General features: G+C 39.0%; 1 long non-coding RNA gene across 1 annotated transcript; it reads left to right on the forward strand.

Annotated features, from left to right (window-relative positions):
- Positions 1-2684: 2684 nt before the first annotated feature.
- LOC108641119 lies at positions 2685-19417 on the forward strand. The gene is made up of 3 exons (XR_001921771.1): positions 2685-2759; positions 17056-17226; positions 19314-19417. It is a non-coding gene; the product is annotated as an uncharacterized LOC108641119 (long non-coding RNA).
- Positions 19418-19889: the final 472 nt, after the last annotated feature.

A 19889-nucleotide genomic window follows, 5' to 3' on the forward strand; every position in this document is an offset into this window, starting at 1 on the left:
CCATATTGAATCACAATGAAATTAATAATTGCAAAATTAATAATTGTTTAGACCTATTTAAAAAAATTCCTCCTTTTCTCAGTGTTCTCATCTCTAACAGAATGTAGTAGAAGAGCTCATTTGCAAACTTATTAGCACAGTAATACAAATAATTTTTCAGGAAATAAGGTTGTTAGAAAGTTCAGTAGGGTATGGCCTGATTTGAAGGCCATTGAAGTGTTTCTCCTTTTAGAATATGGATTAACTCTTAATATATCATTTAGAAGTCAATTCCAAAAATTCCTATTTCCTTTTAGTGCAAACAAGCTTAAAACCTTCTGCTTTGTTCCCAGACAAAACAGCTTTCTTGAACTTAAGCCCCTGAGTTACAGCATAGTTGTGGGAATTTAATTAAATATTGTACATAAATTTATTTATCTATGCAATCAACATCTATTGTTTGATAATTCATGAATTTGCCCTCCAAATTGCACACATAATGCTACTACATTAAAGGAACTAAAAGTAATTGGGTTATTTTTTGTACGAGATACACAGTCCTGAACGCAGGCGACTTTCACTTTTACACCCAGAACGCTGTTGTGTCTTCATACATCCTGAGGGCTAACAGCAATATTTGAGTGCCTTCAGGTTCCAAAAATTATTAATACATTTTTCTAAACATTTACAGTTATTTGTATGTGGAAAGCAAAATTAAATATCACTCATCTCTTAGATGCCAGTTAACCATTTATTCACATTAAAATCTACCAAGAACATTGGCCTAAGAGAAAAAAGTATTTTTTTCTCATTGAAGACTTTTAACCTCAATTAAAATATCTATACATTTGTTACCATGGGGTAAGTTTCATAAATCATAACTCAAGGAAAAACTACCCCTAAAATAATTAAATTAGAATTCTCAACTCCATCATCTTATAAAGATTTTGTTCAAGATTTCAATTTGATTCTTCTGATCATTACAAAATCTCCAAATTTGTTGCTTAGAAAAAATAAGGTAAAGCTTCCCCTGTGGTCTGTTTTCTTACTTTCTTAATGCAAAAAGGTTAAGCTACAGCTGTTTGGTGCACATAGTTTTCCTGCCATTATATTTAGGACTTGGAATGTAAAGAAAAAGAAAACTGAAGTTCCAGATTTCCAGAACTACAGTTCTGGTTCTTGTATCCATCACCTGGATTGCTGATGCAGAATTAGTGTGTTAATCACCCCTCAGCTCAGGGATTCCCCTCTTGTACGTCCTGCTGGGTAACACATGTGGGTATTTTTTTGGCACTGTTTTAGCCTGAAGTGGTGACTGAGTGACCATGTCCAGGCAGAGGCTGTTGGGCAGTTTTGTCCCAGCTTTAGTTCGTGGGCTTTAAAACAAGATCTCTGGCTGGAGACAGAAAGTCCCAGTGGAATTGCCCCCAGGTCAGTGACAGCACAAGGTGGAGGGACTGCTGGAAAATCAAGGTTCTGCTGCACCAAATCTGTCTGACAGGAGCACGTGCCTGTACTTTGTTCCAATTTACAGTCTCAGCTTATGGCCTGAAAGAGCCTTTGCAGTGGGAAGTAAAGGGGGCAGTGGTGGTTCCGTGGCCCTGGCAGCAGGGAGGGAGGGAGGGATGTAAAGCCATCCTTGCATGCAGGGAGGGAGGGATGTAAAGCCATCCTTGCACATGTCCCACCAGCCAGTCACAGCTGCCAGGGCAGAGCCCAGGAGAAAGATGCCCTAAGACATACTCTTCTTTCAAAAAAACCCCAAGTCCAATGATAACAAAAGGACTGGTTAGTTTTTTAATTGAATCCGAATTAAGAAATCCAGAAGTAAATTGCTCTCAGATATGTGTGTTGTGATAGTGTCACCTCTTTCTTTTTTCTTCTATTTTCCCCCCCGGGGACATCATTTGGTATAACATGATCACAAGAAAGTGATGATGAAATGAATGTAATCAAATCATTGCAAAAGGCATTTTATTTTAAAAGTAGTGAAGCTAAATGAAAAATTCATTTTGTACAGTGAAGGCTCTATAGTAAAATTTGAGAACATTCTGGGTTTGATTTTGAGAGGCTGCAATGGAAATATGGCTCCTGGGTTGCAAGACTTTTTAGTCACTTCAAATACTATTTCCAAATAACCCATTGCTTTTTAACATCTCAAAGTTGGTGTGATTTCCAAACAAAAAAACCCAAAAGATCTGTAACCACTGGGCACTTTGTCCAGCAGTGCTGAAGACAAGAGCTGCACCTCCCAAAGAAGGCTCTATTTAGGTGCTTTGACAGTACAGTCAGATGTTTAACAGAATTATTTAAAGGCAATTTAGACAGCACTATCTACTTCCCACTGAATTTCACTTAGTCACTTCTGTAAATCCCATATGTATCTTCTTCATCTTTAGGCACTTTAAATATCTGGCCCAAAGGCAGCTGAAAATCCTGTTAAAGCTATAGGCAGACTTCTGTTTTCTGCTACTGAAAGAGAGCCATATTTTTAAGGCTAGTCCTCAAATTAGTAGGAATTTCAACCTTGGACACTGTTGTTCAATGGGGATATTAAAATTGTTTGTGACATTTAGTTAGTGTGACCTGTTAGAAACATCTGTGCATATTACTTTTCAGTAACATAATTAATTTTGTGAGAAATGTAACCATAACCATAGCACTTTGATCAGCTTTCCTTTTTCTCATTTCTTTTTCTCTCTTTCAAAATTAAACTATTAAATGTTCCTGGCTGAAGACCAATTCTAATATTTTGTAAAATTAAAAAGTCATAAATCAAAGTAAGTATAGCTATTTCCTTGTAGAAACAGTATTTTTTAAGTAACAAACTCCTGCAGAGTGGAAGACATAAATTAATGCTTTTGTGTTTTGGTTTTGTTTGTTTGTTTTTCATAATATGTATATTAAGCTTTTCTGCTTTTTTTAAGCTTCCCCAGTAGTATGGACTAGGGAGAAGTAAAGCCCCCACTGCCATGTTTCTACTCTAAAACAAGTATCTAAACAATTGAGTGGGTTTATTTAACAGATTACTCATAAACCCAACCCAATGGGAACCCCTTTCCTGTCCAGTCTGTTCCCCTGACGAGCCAGCACACTGGGGGACAATGGACAGTGCTGTTCTTTTCTAGTCCCAGTGGATGTTACCATTAGTTTTGCTTGATATTATTCAACTGAATGCGTGGAACAGGGTTGCAAATGCATCATGGAATATGTTAAATCTGTGTGCAGTGTATGCCTGGCTTCATCATAAATACAAACCTTACTGAGGAAGGGACATGGGACTGGAGGATGAGTTCAGTGGGAGTGCTGGGATGGTCTCAGGCCAATGCTACTGATTCATTTTTTAGGCACCTGTTCTTATAATGAATCAATTCCTATAAACAACAAATTCGTAGCCTTAGCGTGAACACTTTACTATTGAATTTCAGGCTAGAGAGGTCTCTTTATTATTAATCTTTAAGGGTGTTTAAGATATAATTTCATATAAAACAGATCATTATCCATGGCTTCTTGGTACTTGCATTTCAGCAAAGAAATCCTGCTTGCAAGATTATTAATGAAAAGGCAGCACATAAATTTGCAAGCAGGTGAGTATACCCAATATGTACTTGGATTCTTCCCAGTAGGTTTTGGGATAATCTATTCAGAAAAAGAAAGTACTAACAAGTAACTTCAGTGATGTAGCTAAATTAACTGAAAGGTGTAAAGGGTGAACACACAAAGCAACAGCACTGACTAGTTCATAAGTGAGCCAGTAGGGTTTTTTCCTGCATACAAATATACAAACCAGAAGCTGATTATAGAGTCATGACTTGCAAAATGCTTTATTAGAAGAAATAATAATACATTGATCACTTGTACATAAAAGTTGTAAATGGTTTACCAATTGCAAACTAGGAGTGGAGAGATTCTCTTCTTATTTGTTTGGTTTCTTCCACTGGTATATTTTTTTTAACATGAATTGATTGACCATTTACTGGTTTCCCAACTGGTTCTGTGGCACTGTGAAACATTCTGGAGATCATTATTAATAAGATGACACTCAACTCTGCAGTAACTTTTTAGCTAATCCAGACCTTGCAGCTCTTGTTTAGCAAATTATTAGAAGACTCTGGATAAGAGAAATAGCTGTAACTTACTGAGACTAAAATAGGCCTTTCTCTCTCCTATGTGCCCTTACAGGGATGCATTTAAACAAAAACCTAGATGGCAAATGGTTAAGACAAATATTCAGGTGGAATACAGCAAGTTGCACATCTTTGTTTCGCAGGTTGCAGCACACTGCAGGTTTAACATCTTCACACTGCAGTGTTCCGGGGTCTTTGGTGCCCAGGGTTTCCTTCTGACATGGGAGATGCAATGGAAGCACTGCAGTGGTTTGCAGGGCAAAAGACTTGTCCTACCCTTTGCAATCTATAGGGCAACTGTACATTGTCCTAAAGGTTCAGAATGAGCTGCTGGACTGTCCCATCTGGGGGCATCTGACCAGACATGAGGAGCTCTGCTCTGGTCTGTCCGAGCCTGTCTGCTAATCTGAGTGAGTCATGACTCAAAAGGACTGTCTGGAACTGCTCACTTTATTTTGGTGCTCTACAGGAGTGATAAATAAGACTCAGCATTGAAAGAAACTGATTGCAAGGACAGGATTTCTAGGAGAGTTCTCTTCTGTGCTCTTAGGACAAAGCTCAGTGTTTCTAATGTACTTATTTCACAGAGTTGAAAAAGAATTTGACTTATCCTGCATCAGAATGTGTATATAAGAGTTGACATTTTCATAAGGCTGCTGCTGATTGCATGGAAGCACCACGCTCCATTCTAGCTAATATAATCTATTTTGGTAACAGACATTTGGGTCAATCTGTTCTCATACAAATTCTTAATAAACACATTCTTTCTCCCGCCCCATGCAATCTGAATAGATGGCAAGATGGAAAGCAAATGGGCAGGCTAGAAGCATTGCATCCTTATATTTCCAAGAAATGTTGTTATTGTTTACCACTATATGGTAGGAGGACTATAAAAACAAATCTTACTTTTTATTGTAGTCTATGAAGTTTCAGGGTACAATTTCAAAACTGTATTTTCTGAGTCAAAGAATAAAAGCTGCTATTTCTGCAGACAGATAGCTAAGCATGTAGTTCTCCTGTCTGCATGTGCAAACAAAGATTATTGCAGTCTCATTGCCTGCACCTTGCTTTCAAACTTGGGCCTTCACTTTATTTACAAAGCTGTTCATTAAATAGTGGAGGAAGTTGATTTCACTGTGCCTCTTTTTTTCACAAGGGTTGTAGAATATAAATGAATTAGGGTTATGTTCTGAAACCATTTTATCTTACAGAAATATTTAATAGGAAGTACATGTAATCAAAATTAAGACTTGATTGCCAACTTCTGATCTACTCTAATGCTCACATATTTGGTTATCTTAGAGAGTGCTAGCATTAAATTTTTCAATAACTGAAAAGTATTATTGCATTTAAAAATATTTAGCAATTACTGCACAGTTGTTACATTTAATAACCTAACCAGTTTGGCTAAAATGATTCAAATCATTTGAGGCTGTAACACATTTCAAAATCCTCAGAGCAGTCTGTGAGCCTGCAGTCAGTCCTGCAGCACCATGGACAGCTCGTGTCATTGCACACTCCAGAAGAGCCAATTAAAGGCCTTAGGAGGCCTTGTCTTGGTGAGCAGGGAGATGCACTGAAGAACTGCCCTCAAAACAAGACAGTGCGAGCACAGAGAGAAACCCTGCCAGGGATGGGGCTGCTGGGGGTGTTGCATTGGGGTTTGCTGGGTTTGAGTGTGGGGTTGGCTGGGCGTTTTTGGGAGAGGGCAGCCTTGTAGACAAAGCACCTTTTTACTGATGCAGAAAACATTCCTCTTTTCTGGAGATCAAAGATTTGGGTTTTGATGAATTCACAGGAGAAATCGAGCCTGGTGATTGTAGATTCTGGGGAAAGTGATGTCTGTCCACTCTTTGCACTAAGAAATGTCTCTGACAATCTGATCAGGAGAGCTTCACAGTTAGAGAAGCTGTGACAAGATGCCTCTGAGGAAAACATTCCTGTACCAGAGCCCATTATCAAGTATAAGTGCTTTATTGTTAATAAAAGCCATTGAAAAAGGTCCCAATATATGTATGTACGATGCCCAGTGCTATTGTCACAGAACCCCTGTGCTCCTACAGCCCAATTTTAAACCTTTAAGTAACAGAAGCTCAGTTTGGCTCTCAGATTCAGTTTGCTAAGATCATGATTTTCTGAGCTATTTTAATTAAAAAAACCTAGGACCTGAAATTCTGGTGTCAGCCTGAAGGGGAAAAAACCAAACAAAAATCCCAACATTTTTTCCTGCGCGAATTGATGATGATGATTCTGCTTTGAATGACAGGCTGGGGTGAGAAAAGAGAGGGGAGGGAGAGTTTTTCTAATGAGTAATTTGATGACTCCTCCTTTATTCTGAAGTACTATTGATCTTTTTTTGTCTGGAGGGTGTTTTTTTTGGCTGACAACTAAAAGTTCTAGCATAAATCTATTGTAAAAATCAGTGTGTCATACTGCCTCATGATAAGGGCAGTCCACAAAGAAATCTAAATTGACTAAAGTGTTTCCAGGGCTGAACCAGAGGAGGTGTCCTCGCTGTGCTAATGAGCTGCAGCTCTCCTTTCCCATGGCTGGCCAGGGCAGGGAGGGCTCCCCACGCAGCTCACAGTCCCCAGTCCCTGCAGCCAGAAGTGCTTCATCACCGCCTTTCCATTCTGCTTTGCTTTTTTGCTACAGGTTCTGTCAATACTAATTTAGATTTTTAGCATTTTATAATACACCACCCAAAGCACTGAAAAAGTGGCAGCACAGCAGCGGTTCGGTGATTTCCCCCCGCGGGCAGCCCGTGGCGGCATCTCCGCCGGTTTCCTTGGAAACTGCCGGGGGAATGGGATCGGGATCGGGATCGGGATCGGTGCAGCCTCCGACGGATGCGAGAGTCGGGCAGGTTCGAGTGCCAGACACCTCCTGGGCAGCACAAAGGGACGAGCCCGGAACGAGCCACGGTCTAAGCTCCTTTATCTTTGAGGGAAGCCCCGGGAAGAGGCACATCTGCAGTGCCTTGGAAGTTTGGCTGGAACGAGGAATGGATTGAAAATTTCATCTCTGTAGAAACCATAGTGGTTGGGGGGTTTTCTTTTCTTTTCTGTTGGTTTTTTTGGGGGTATTTTTTCCTCCCTATGGACACTTTTAAGTCTTCATTTCATGTCTGGAGCTATTCCTTGATTTTTGGGTGTTTGTTTTTTTTTTTTCTGGAGATATCTATTCTAGGACTTGTTTCTGAGAGGAAGGAGCAAAAAAAAAACCCCACAAAACCCTAAACTAAAAAAAAAACCCCAAAAATCCAAACCCCATACTGAAAACAGAAGAGATCTATTTAAGAAACTATTTATTGTTATGGAACATAATCTTCTATATTGTCAGAGGAATAAAAGGAATTTACATCCTTTGAGCTGTTTATATTTTTCACCTTTTTTCTGTCTTAAGAGTTTATATCAAAATGACGTAATAGCCTGTCCTGCTGCCACTGATGACTTCAGGAACACTGATGGGCTGCAGAGTGGGGCCTCAATATCCTTCACTGTGCTTTGCCTACATTTTTTTCAACAGTGTAGGAAGACATCTTTTGTTTTCAACCAAAATCTGTTGGTGACTAAGGCTCCTTATGTCAAATTGTCTCAGTTACTTTTGAAAAAAGCAAATTATATGGCATGAAGCAAAAATCATTGTCTCAAGAAAAATGTAGTTCCCCTGTGCATTGGTGTTGCCCATAGAAGTCTCCTCTTGCTTCCTGTTTCAAGGTGGTCAAAAATATTCTGAGCAAAGCTCTGAATAAGAAATATACTCATCAAAGAATTTTCTTTGCAACTTTTAAAATAATTATTTATTGTGTGAAAAATGAATGCAAACTTCCCTCTTATTTCTTACAAGTTTTCTCCCCAGCTGAGCAGTCAGAGGTGAAGCACAGACCCCAGACACTGATACCTGCAGGGCTGCTCCATCCTCACAGCTTGGTTGGAGCCATAGCCCTCTTTAATTCTTTGAAAGCAGGAAACCCCAGGAATTGAAGGGTTGGCCTCCAGAGTAATCGGCTGCCTTTTTCTGCATGGATGGAGTACAACACTAATTGTACTTATGTCTCACAAAAAATTACATTTATTACATATAGGTGATTACCTTCATCAAAAAATTTATAATCTTTTGAAAGAATAAAATCAAGATTTTAGTCCAGACCAATAGTTTCTAAAATCATTTAGCTGGGAATCGAGTGTTCTTCTACACTTTAATTTGTCAGGCTGTTGCAGCAGCTTTGTGTTCTGTTGCCAAGAACTGAAGTTGGGCATCTGGCCTGTGGTTACCTGATTCATCCCTCTTGGCCTTTTTTGTATGGGCACAACATTGCCTCTCCTTTAATCTTCTGGAGTTACTCCAGTTTTCCATGATTTATTAGAAAATGAACATTAGGAGAGAGGAGATTTCCTCTGCCTCCTCTCCTTTACTACTCTTTGTGGGTTTTTTGTTTGTGGTTTTGGGGTTTTCTTCTCTTTCTTTTTTTTCCCCAAGGTTTTCTGATTTTTATAATATTTATCCTTGGTAAGTTTTCCCTTAACATCCTTCCTAATAATTCACTGACAACAGATTATTTTCTCATCTTCCTGAGCAACAACTTATCCTGGGGGTTTGTTTGTTTGTTTTTCATATAAAGCATTACTGTTTGCACTTTTTAAAATTGTATCTCTAATTACTATGCTATGAATTATATGGTTTGGTATAATATATATACTATTCAATTTTTTTTCTTCTTTCTATGGAGTTTAAACTTTTCATGAAAAAAAACCCTCAAATTTATTACAAATTAAAAATGACATATTTGATTTAATCTTAGCAGTCCAACTATCTGAGAGAGGATTCGAAACTTAAACTGAGACAGTGTATTTAGATTATGATATTTCTTATTTCAACATGAAAAACAGAGCTTATTAGAAGTCCTCTGTGCTACTAATCCTAATATCAAACCTGAAAATTAGGACTATGCTTAAATATCTTGAGATTTGCTGGGCTAAAGACACTATCTCTACTTTATCTGATCAATTTTCCATGCCTCATAACTTTTGATTTGCATTACTTTCATAACTTTTAATTTATATTACTTACTATCTCCTTCACTTTTTTTATTAATTCAATTTCCACCTTCACCTGATCACTGAAATGGAGTTGTCTCTTTCTAGTACTGTCATAAATTTGGAACTTCTAATGTTCTGCTCTTTAGAAACCCTTGATTCTGCAATCTTCTTAAGCTTTTCTTGCCAGCCAATGGATTCCTTATCTTGAGGGCAGGAGACCCTTCCCAGGCCCTGAAATACCATTAGAGCTCTCTCTGTAAGCCCCTCTGAAGCCTGCTTTCAGTTTAGGATATCTGCATTATACATATTTTTCTGGACAAGAGTACTGTATTTGCAATATAAGAAAAATCGAGCCCTCCAGACTTTCTAGAAGTAGTTTTCTCTCTTTGTTACTCTTTGGTCTAATCACTCCTCCATGCTTCCAGGCAAGCAACGTTGGTCAGGCTGCTGGCTGGGGAGGTTATTTGTTGTTGTTGTTGTTTTGTGGTTTTTTATGTCCCTGAAAACACACACACTTGACTGCTAGATTGATGTTGAGAAAATATTTGATTCAACTTGTGCAAGTACTTCTTGAATATATTATTAAAATCTATTACAATAAATGCAGAAACTTGCATTTATTTTATTATTATTTGTTATGAGAATGAAAAAAGGATACCTGCCTTCTCCTGCTTTTCTTTCAAAAGGTGTACTCAGACTAGTAACGTCTACAGTGGCTTAAAATTGATAAAACTACTTGTGCTCAGTAGCGTCATTAGACATTTGAATTTGAAATTCCTAACTTCCAGTAACAAGCAGGCATTGTTTTGGAGGATGTAGGAAAGCTCAGACTTCCCAAAGTTGCAGCTCTTGTGGCTGCAGTTGGTGTGAGGGGGTGCTGGGCTGAGCTCTGGGGATGTCTCTGCCTGGCGCAGGCACGGCCAGGCTGGAACCAGGGAGGGAATCCAGCAGGTCCTTCAGCCACTGAGGGAGATTCCTGGAGCCCCTGGAAGAGGCTTCTGCAGACAATTTATCAGAGCTCGGTCCCTTTCTTCCCTTTTAATCAGGAGACAACAGATAAGAAGGGCAACAATGGTGACTTTTTGCTGGGGTCGACCTAAAGACAAGAAATTCAAAGCCAGTCCTTCTGAATTTGGGGTTTTTGGTCTGCCTGTTGTTTTGGAAATGGTTGTAATTTTGCTGTGTTGAAGAATAATTAATGTCTTCTCCAAGTTGAACCCAACATTAACCTTGTTTGAAATTTCAGATTGTCACTACTGTTGAATCTGTTCATTCTCCTAAGCAGTGGACAGTCTCTGTCAGTAAAAAAAGAAAAAATTAAAGTGCAGAAGCCCAATGGAAGATGGATTTGTTTACTTTTTTTTGTCTTGTGCTTAATAAGAAATTGTTAGCAGATTTAACCTTGGAGGCTGGAGATTAAGCCTGATGTACTGCATTGAATATTCAAAAGCAATTGTCAAACGCACTTTATTTGTGATAGGCTCAGAGGCAAAAGCTAAATGGATGAACTTGGAGGAGATTCTTAACATACAACACTTAGCAGTACTTACCAATATATGTATTACTTACTGTACTTACCAATATATGGCATCTTTGTACACATCTTTATTTACATGAAGCGTTGAAATATCATCAAAGAATTTGACAAAAAGGATCTTAATTTAAATTCAAAGGTGTCAGTTGACACAACTGTGCTGCTCATTCTATGAGAGACAGTAGCACAAAGATAATGTGCAGATGAGCCACCACTTCCCTGGGCAGCTCCCTCAGCAATCCCAGGATGCTCCCACCTTGGATTGCTTTTCCAGTGCCTGCAGAAGGCAGGTGATCCAACAGAACAGTTTTGCTTTAAGGGCAGGAGAAGAAACAGATAAAAATAGGTATGCACATGGAAAGTGTTTCACTTTTCCATATGCTAATAGCAAACTACTAGGCCTCCTAATCATCTCTCTCATTAGTGGCTGCATTTTCAAAATGGTCTCAAAAAGATCTTTCAGTGTGAATAGCCAGGGAGAGATCTGCATAGATAAAATTAAACAGAATTTTGAGGAAGAAAAAATTAGACACAAAGGGTTAGTGTTCTCATGGAAGAACTGGAATACAATTCTGAGTGTGCAAACAGCTTGCACATAATACAGCTTTTTTATCTAAAAAAAAAATCTTTAAATACCAATCTCTTTGAACAGTTTAGTGAGAAATATTTTACGTTATTTTCTGCTGTTTTAGGTGACAGTGTTCTTGAAAAGGTTTGAATGAGAATTTTTGTTACTTTGGAAATTTTGAGTATGAAGAACAGAGCAGTCCTAAGGCCAGGGACCCACTGATGCCAAAGACAGAAGGTAAAACCCAGTGAGTATAGGTAGACACTTACTGAAGGCAGTGTAGTATTCAGCAGATCTATCTATATATGCACAATAAGAGCCTCAGATTGTCTAATTGTGTATTTTTCTGAGGAACAGAAAACTACTCTTCAAAGATGGAAAAAGTAATTCTCCAGCAACCCCCTATATTGTTGATGCCATCAATGGTCACTGGATATTTCATTATTACATATTTTATAACTAGGGCCTTGTTTGTTTAGAATTTAAGTCAAGATAAATGTGTTGCACCATATGTGAGGTGTTATGAACATACACTAAGTTCCATTTCTCTGTGATTTGTGACATGGTTGAATTTCTTAACATGGACATGATTCATTTCTAAGAGTTGTGATGTTTTGCAGGAGTCACTGTCAAGTTTTAGGTGAAATCCTCCTCAGAGTGCCTTTACCATAACATGCAATGTTTAGCTTTTGCTTTACTTTGCAAAAAGATTTATATTGAGCCTTCTAAGCACTAAAATCTTCTTAACAGAGATCCCATCTTTTCAGTGTTGTATGTGATAGATTTTGATGGATTCTCTGGAGCACAGTGGAAATCAATCACATCCTCCCCACGAATGTTCACCACTTCCCTCATTTATCCATCTGATTTGCAGATGGACTTTTCTGCTCATATTTTGAAACAGCCATTTGTAAAAGGGTTCTGTATTAAAAATTAATTGATTCATGTTGTAAAAGAAATGTTTATTACATCACATAATGTGCAGTCATAGGAGTGTGTCTATTCCAAGCCTGCTTCTTAAATAACAGCAAACATTTGTACACACCCTTTCTTATTTTCCCTTTCTTTCTGCCCACTGGACACAATGACATTTGCCAGTTCACAGAACTGGTTCCAAGGGCACCTTCCAGGACAGTTAGGAATGAGAATGTGACTGCAAAAGTTCGGATAAAACAAAACAAATGATTCTGGGGGTCATGGCTGGGCAAAGCCAAGCCCCAGGACACTTTAACTTCTCCAAACCCAGGCAGCTCTCAGGATCCAGGGGCTGGGGAGCTGGAAATTCAGGTTCCCCACTTGCTGGGAAAAGGGTTCTGACTCATTTTAGCTCTAGGAAGCAAATAAACAACACATAAGCTGAAAATTGGGTTTCTAAAGCCCACAGTAAAGATCTGCAGAACTTGCAGATGTGTAGCTATTTTAAATAATTTTAAGAAAGCTGAAACAAATCACTGGTTTCCAATCAACTGATACCTCTTCAGTTAGGAAAGAGTTTCTAATAGTAATTGCTAATGTTTCAACTCCTGAATTTCTAATCCTAGTTATCACCTGTAGATGCTAATTTATTACTGTTTTGCCTTCATCCAACCTTACTTCACCTCTGTTCATCTTTACTATTTCTTATAACATTCTTCCCCCCTTAAAATGTGTTAATGTGCTTTGAATTTTATATAAATCACTTAATTCTTCTTTCTCTATCCTTTATATCCCCATCTCCTCTTTATCAGTGGTTCCTTGTTCTGTGACTATTTAGAGGGCCTTTACAAGTCTCTTTTTAGGAGCAAAGCTTCCTATCCCATTTGTTGTAAAACTTCATGGCACAGTGTTAAAAAATAACACCATAAATATAAATTTTAGCATATTATTTAAAATCTGTGATTTACCAGCAGGTTATTAATTATTTGAACTCCTTAAGCTTCTTCTAGCCTTACCCCCCCAAAAAAAATAAGGGAAAAAAAAAAGAAAAGGTGATATATTACAGTTTTCTCTTGAAAATTCACTTTTTTTTTTAAATCCCCATTTAGGCTAACCTCAAAACAGTTTATGGTTTCCCTGAATTTATGTCATGCTTTCTTTACATTTTATAATAACTCTTGTCTGTACTACCTCAACCAAATCAATGCTACTGTTTCATACCCCATAGAGTTTTTTGAGCTTTGTATGTCAGTACTTTATCAAGGCCATAGTTTGGAAAGATGAAATTATTCCAGATTTTGAAAGTGTATATATATCTGCTGCCAGAATTTACTTATTACTTTTATAAGGGTGGTTCTCTTTGTTTGTTTGGTTTGGAGGTTTGTTTCTCTTTTTAATGAGCAAACCTATTCTTTAGGAATTGTATGTTTTGAGTGTATCAGAATCAATTTGCCAGGAATCAGCAAGTTGGTTTGTGAGTGCAGTGACACAGAGGAACATATTTAGAAGGCATATGGCAGGGAAAGCAGGGTGTGCTGCACCCTGGGAGAGCTCTTCCTATTTTCCTGCAGCACTTCACTGACTGGAGCACATGCACATGGGGCTCTCTTGAATGTGTATTAATTGAACACGAGACCATTTCCTAATGATAAATTCTATGCTCATTTAGTTTCTTTCTTGTTTACAAAAATAACAGCCTTGAACAGTCAGTATACAGTAATTGCTGGTCTCCACTAAAGGAATTAAATAACATGCCTTTGTTATTCATGATTCAGTTGTTTTGTGCATAACATACAACTTTCAGCTGAAGCAAAGCAAGGAAAAAGCCAGAGGAGATGACACAGGTATATTTTCTGTGTATATACATACAGAGAGGTGTAATTAGGAGATGACCCAGCACAGGATCTGTGTATCTGGTCACCCCCAACGCTGGCTGGTGTTCCAGCACATTGACACCTGCACATAGGGGCAAAATGCAGCTTTTGGGGGGCTCTGCAGTGCAGGGACAAGAGGAAGGGAACCCTTTAGGCTGGGGGGAGCTGCAGATGCCAGGGCTGAGCCCCAGCAGCCAGGGCTGAGCCTGGCAAGGCCTGCAGGGCTCTCTGGGCTCAGCCTGACTCGTCAGTGCCTGCTGAGCTCGTGCTGCTGGGGCTGAGCTCCTGACACCTGGGCTGAGCATAGTTCCACAGGAAGCCCCACCAAGGATACAGGAGAGTTGATGTGTTTTTGAAAGGTACAAATTCAGAGGCAATGCACTCCTTCAGTCTTCTTAATATATCTGCTGCTCAGACTTTTTGATACCTGTATCTTCGGGAATGCCTCAAAAGCTGTTCTACTTCACTGCTCTGAGTTCCTTGTATTCACTGTGTCTGAAGAGCTAAGTAGAAACGATTGTCTCACTGAAAGGTCTCTGGGGGTACTGACATCCCACATGCATTCTGCTAAGCTTCCAAAGTTTGTTTTGTACTATATTTTGTTCTTATTTTTGGCAGTCATATTGGAATTGTAGCCTCTTAGGCAGCCATGCTTTAGAATTTTACTTGCTGCCATAATTTGAGTTCCATTCAGAAAAAGTGGCTTGAAGGCCTACAAACTTTACATTTAAACCCCTTCAGTACCTGCTCTGTCCACTGCATTTTGACCGTTTGATAAAGAGGAGTTTTCAGAGCTCTCCCCTGACTGTCTAACAGCATGGTTTCCAGGCTGCTTCCTATGGATTTTAGTTCTCTGTTCCTTTTACTTCATTGTCTTTCAAACTGTTATAGCCCACTCATTTGAACAGAATCTGGCTCCTGAATTTCAATATTGCAAACTACTGCTTAGTTTGATCTTACAAAACATGTCAAATTTAATTATATTAAGGGCTTTTTCCTTTACCAGGTCAATCATATTTACAGGAACGATTTCAGAAAATTACTTAAGACAAAGTCAGGAATAGCCTTTTCTCTTGTCTTTCTAATTTCTGTTGTGATGTGACATACAGCTCATTTATACTTGGTTTGATAGTTGTCCTAACACACTTTGTTAAAGATTGTTCTAATCTCTGCAAAGACCAGCAAGCACTCAGCTGTGTGGCTGTTCTCCCCCCGGGTCACGCTGTCGTGCAGTGTGGGCCTGTCTAGACTCTGACATAGGACCCACAGATAAATTGGCCCCAAAAGACCATCTTATTCTAAGAGTTATCTCTCAGGTGCCCAGGAACAGAAATCCAATGTCCCAGTGCCCATCTAGTGAAGGAAAGAAAGGCAGCAATGTTGGGGTGGGGAGGGACACGATGCCCTTCTCGTGTCACACTGAGCCACAAACTCAGTGTGCTGGGAAAAGACAACTTCACCTGCTGGGACCTTCCACACCTTTGCTGCTGGACTGGACACACGAGGGCATTAAGAGAGTCACTGCCATCGAGGTGATGCAAAGAAGGGCTGCAGGTCACATTCATAAACAACCTTGGACTTGAAATTCCAGTGTTTCTTTTCAGGATTCAGGGCACCTGCCCCTCTAACTTCGTATATACCATAAAAACACACTCTGTGTTCCCAAATGTTTACACAGACCCTGATTTCTGTTTATATATTTGTGTCTTTTGTTATTGGCTGAAAATATTTATCTTGTCATGTTTCAGAAGTGTAAACTTTTCCCTAAACCCTGTGAAGCTTACCTTAAATCTTCTCCTGTTTGCAGATGTTGTTTTTTATTTCTTGTACTAATGCATCTATTTCAAAAGGATTTATTATACTGTTCACCATTTATCTGCTCAGTTACTGGCTGTAGGAATGAGAATTTGAAAATCCTTCTCTTAAAAGAAAGACAGGGTTACTAGTGAGGAGATTCAAAGAATGACACATGAGCGCTTTCATTCCATGCAAAAGAGAAGTTTGTTGTGGCAAGTAAATTTATTGTGAGAATGTCTGAAAGTGAGGAAGTAGAAGAAGGAAATGGAAGGTAGTTGTTTGGGCTTTTTTCCTTAAAACCCACTCTGAAGTGTAGAAATGGTGAAAGAACCATGTTGATTGTAGAGGCAGTATAAATTAGATCATCATAAACTTTTACATTGTAATAACCTTAAGGAAAAAAGAGGTCATTCTTGCATAATTATACGTGGCAGTAATGGACAAATCTCCTGTGCATATGGCATGTTCCCCTGTGGGATATGGGTTCATACAGCAGCATCAGAAAAGTGCTGGTTCAGAAAAGAAAAAAATTGCAAATGAATGAATGAATGACAGCAACATCCATCAGCCTTGTCCTGAAAAGAAAACTCTTACCCATAGCCTCAAAAATAAGTTGTGACAGTGTCAACTGTATTTTTGACTAAGTGTAAGATGTCAGAATAGGGACTAATGCTGGGAAGATGCTGGTCAAACTCAAAGCAGCTCTTCAAAGTGGCTCTGAAGACAATTTTATTGCCTTGCTTAAGATTTCACTGAAATGTCCATGTCTGGAAAAGTGATCAGTAGTAGTTGTTACAGTGACCTTATGCTGGCCTGTGGGGAACAGACATGGTTTGTCCCCAGGCATTAGGGAGAAGGTCACTCAGAACAAATTCAGAATGGCTTCAAACCCTCTCTGAGCTCCCCGACCACTGCTTGAGGATGGAACGCACCTGTAACAGTCTCTGACCTCCACGATAAGACACATCCTCTATTTTGAAAGCTGTAGCTTCAAAAAATGTAAGAATGTGAGAATGTTTTTATTTCCATCATTAGACAAAAATTCCAAAGTATTTCTTTTTCATCTCCCTGGAAATATGGTAGAGACCATATTGCTAAGAAGTTATTGAATAATCATGACTCTTGGGCCTCTTCCAGTTTTCTAACATTTAGTGCTTTGTATGATGGGCCTTGGAGTTGCTGTTCCTGAGCTGAATGTGGATTTTGCCATTAATTTCAGCAGGACCTGGGTGCTCAGCCAGGATGTGCTTCACCCACCTCACCTGGGAACCTGGCACAGCAATACTGCACAAACTGACTGCTTTGCACCAGTGAGTCTCTTCCAGGTCATAGTTGGATGAAAGATCCACAGCAACACTGAAGTATTTGAGAGAGATCCTTGGATGCAATGGTAAATACTGACAGTATTACAAGTTTGTGTCCTGTATATAGTTTCTTGAGAGGGATTATTCCACAGCTAGTTTTGTTGTTGGTTTGAGTGGTTTTCCTCTTTCTGTGGAGGGTGATGCAGCTCTTTGAAAACATTCTCAACTCAGCAAAACTGCTCCATTCAGAATTGGTAATTGCTGCTGAACAGAAACAGCTGTCAGTGAGATTTCTACCTTCTAGCACTGTAAACAGAGGCAGATCACATGTAAAACAAGGATCAATTCCATTAAACATTTGGCCTGCAGACCAAAGGATCAGTCAGGGGCAAAATGTGCTACAAAACATGTATTTCTTCTTACTGCAGCACTGGGGAACATCTCCTCACCAGGACTAGTTGAGGTTTTAGAACAGCAAGTAAAGAACAGGATTATTGACACAAGCACTTCTGGGATGGGCATGAAAGAAGGTGAAAGACAATGAAGAGCACTGTGTTTTCTCTAGGCTGGAAGAAGGCTTGAAGTAAAAGTTTCATCTTGTATTCTAGAACACCAACAAAAGGACAATTGGAATCTGTTTTACAGTGAGATACAGACATGTGTGCTCCAGCTCTTGCTGAAAACCTCTGCCTGGAGAGCAGTTTGAGTATTGCTTATATCCACTGATAGTACTTCTTAGTTTCTTTCTATTGAATTGCCCCCCTGTTGTCCCCTCACCTGTTCAAAGTGGTGGTAATGAGGAGGAAGAGTTCTCTGAAGAAGTGAAGTCCTTCCAGCTAAAGAAAAATCCAGCTCAAACTAGGTAGATTTCCATTTTCATCTTAAAACTTGCAGGCAGTTATACCAGTCCCAGGACTGATGTTTGAAGCTACATGGCTTTAGAAAGACAATATTGTTTTTATCAAAAGCTTCTAACCTAACAGTTTTAGAACCCTCAGATATTTTTTACAGCACTATTTTGGAATGTATTACCCAGCATAAAAAATTTAGGAAACTAACTCTCTGTCCAAGAGAGCTTAGAAAGGAAGATCAAATCCTGCAATCAGCTGATGCAGACAAATGCCACTCCATTAATTTAATAACAGGTTTCTGCAGTCTCTTTCAGGGCTGAATCTTACACAAACAGCATGGAGGAGATTTAGACACAGAGTGACATAATCTTGGTGGACATTTTTTGCTGTCTTTTAAGTGTTTTAGTATCCTTACCCTATGCAACCCCTCACTGTGCCCTGCCTTCCTGTCAAAGGGTGTGTACACTGCAGGTATTTCCAGCTATCTAAGTGCCCACGTAGCTAAAACTGAGGAATTAAAAAATTGCTGTCTATATAGCTCTGAAACTAATTTATTCTACCACTTTGAAGGAAACAGGGCTTTTTGTGGAGCTTTCCTGATGTGCTAAGAGGACTGTAGATCTCAATCCAGGTGCCAGGCGTTCTGTGTTTCCCCACTGAGTTACTGACAATTGGCTGCAATCAAAGCACTTGGGAATGCCTCACACAACCTTTTTTTTTTTTAACCTGTAATTCAACTTCACATTAAAAGACTTTCTTCAATATACATCTAAGATCTGCTGATCTCAAACTACGCAAAAGATTTCTGTTAAAAGATATAGCAGGTCTTTGACTCCTAAAGCACAGCCTCGGTCATGAACTGGGAAGTTCTCCCGTACAGTGCCTGGAACCCTGTGGAGCTGCACACAGTGAGGGACAGAAACAGGAGCTCCAGCAAATCAAATCCTATATAATTATGCAAACCAGTAAGTGATTATTAATTGCCCCTCCCATTTGCTCTTCTCTTACAATTAAGTGAAGCTCATGCTTGTACCAACTGGTACTTGATTCCTAAGCAACTTATCAAACTCAGTTTCTGCACAATACTAATAATTTCATAGTTTTTTAAGGGCCAAGAGCAGTATAACTGGCAGGTCATCCCCTATTGCTTTTGTCAATAAATTTGCCAATTTGGATTCTCTCAGATACATGGAAGCTGAAGTTGATGTCAACCTGTAAATCCCAGAAGATTGTCACTATGCAAAAGTGAATTCCACTGCCCATGAAAAGCAGCATCAAGGCACACCTGCATGAATAATTTTTCTGTGTATGTGATGTAACAGGGATCTTTATGCTGACAGACTGATTGCTAATGGGATGCTGTGTGATGCATGGACTGGGACACCCTAGATCTGAAGACCTAAAATGACAAGTGAAACAAGATAAGGTATATTGAAACCTTGTTCAGAAAATTTCTACAAGGGTTGACTATATTTTGTTTTCTTTTACGTGAATTTATGACTTTACAGGAGTTAGAAATTGAAATCATGTATCAAAATATTTTATTATTAACATTCTTCTGTAAATTAGAGAATTATGTCTTATTTGATACCTGGAATCAACTTTCACCTGAGTGTTTCTGTACTACTGCATCTCATCCAAATGCTCAAAAGCTCTGGAAACATCACTTCCATAGAACTGTATTCATACCAGCCTGTTCAGGTGCAGTGAAAAGAATCTTTTTTTATGTGGGATTTTGCACTTGTTAGTTACATTACTTGTGATACAGGGCTACTGTTCTTGGGCTGCCATCAATCAGCATCTCTTCTGTCTCTACTGACTGGAGTGACTGGATCACTTGAGAATCTATCTTGAAATTCTTACTCTACCTGAAAGCTTATTTTTGCATAGTCTATACA

The sequence above is a fragment of the Manacus vitellinus genome, unplaced genomic scaffold, assembly GCF_001715985.3.
Source record: "Manacus vitellinus isolate BGI_N305 unplaced genomic scaffold, ASM171598v3 scaffold_51_pilon, whole genome shotgun sequence".
NCBI classification, from domain to species: domain Eukaryota; kingdom Metazoa; phylum Chordata; class Aves; order Passeriformes; family Pipridae; genus Manacus; species Manacus vitellinus.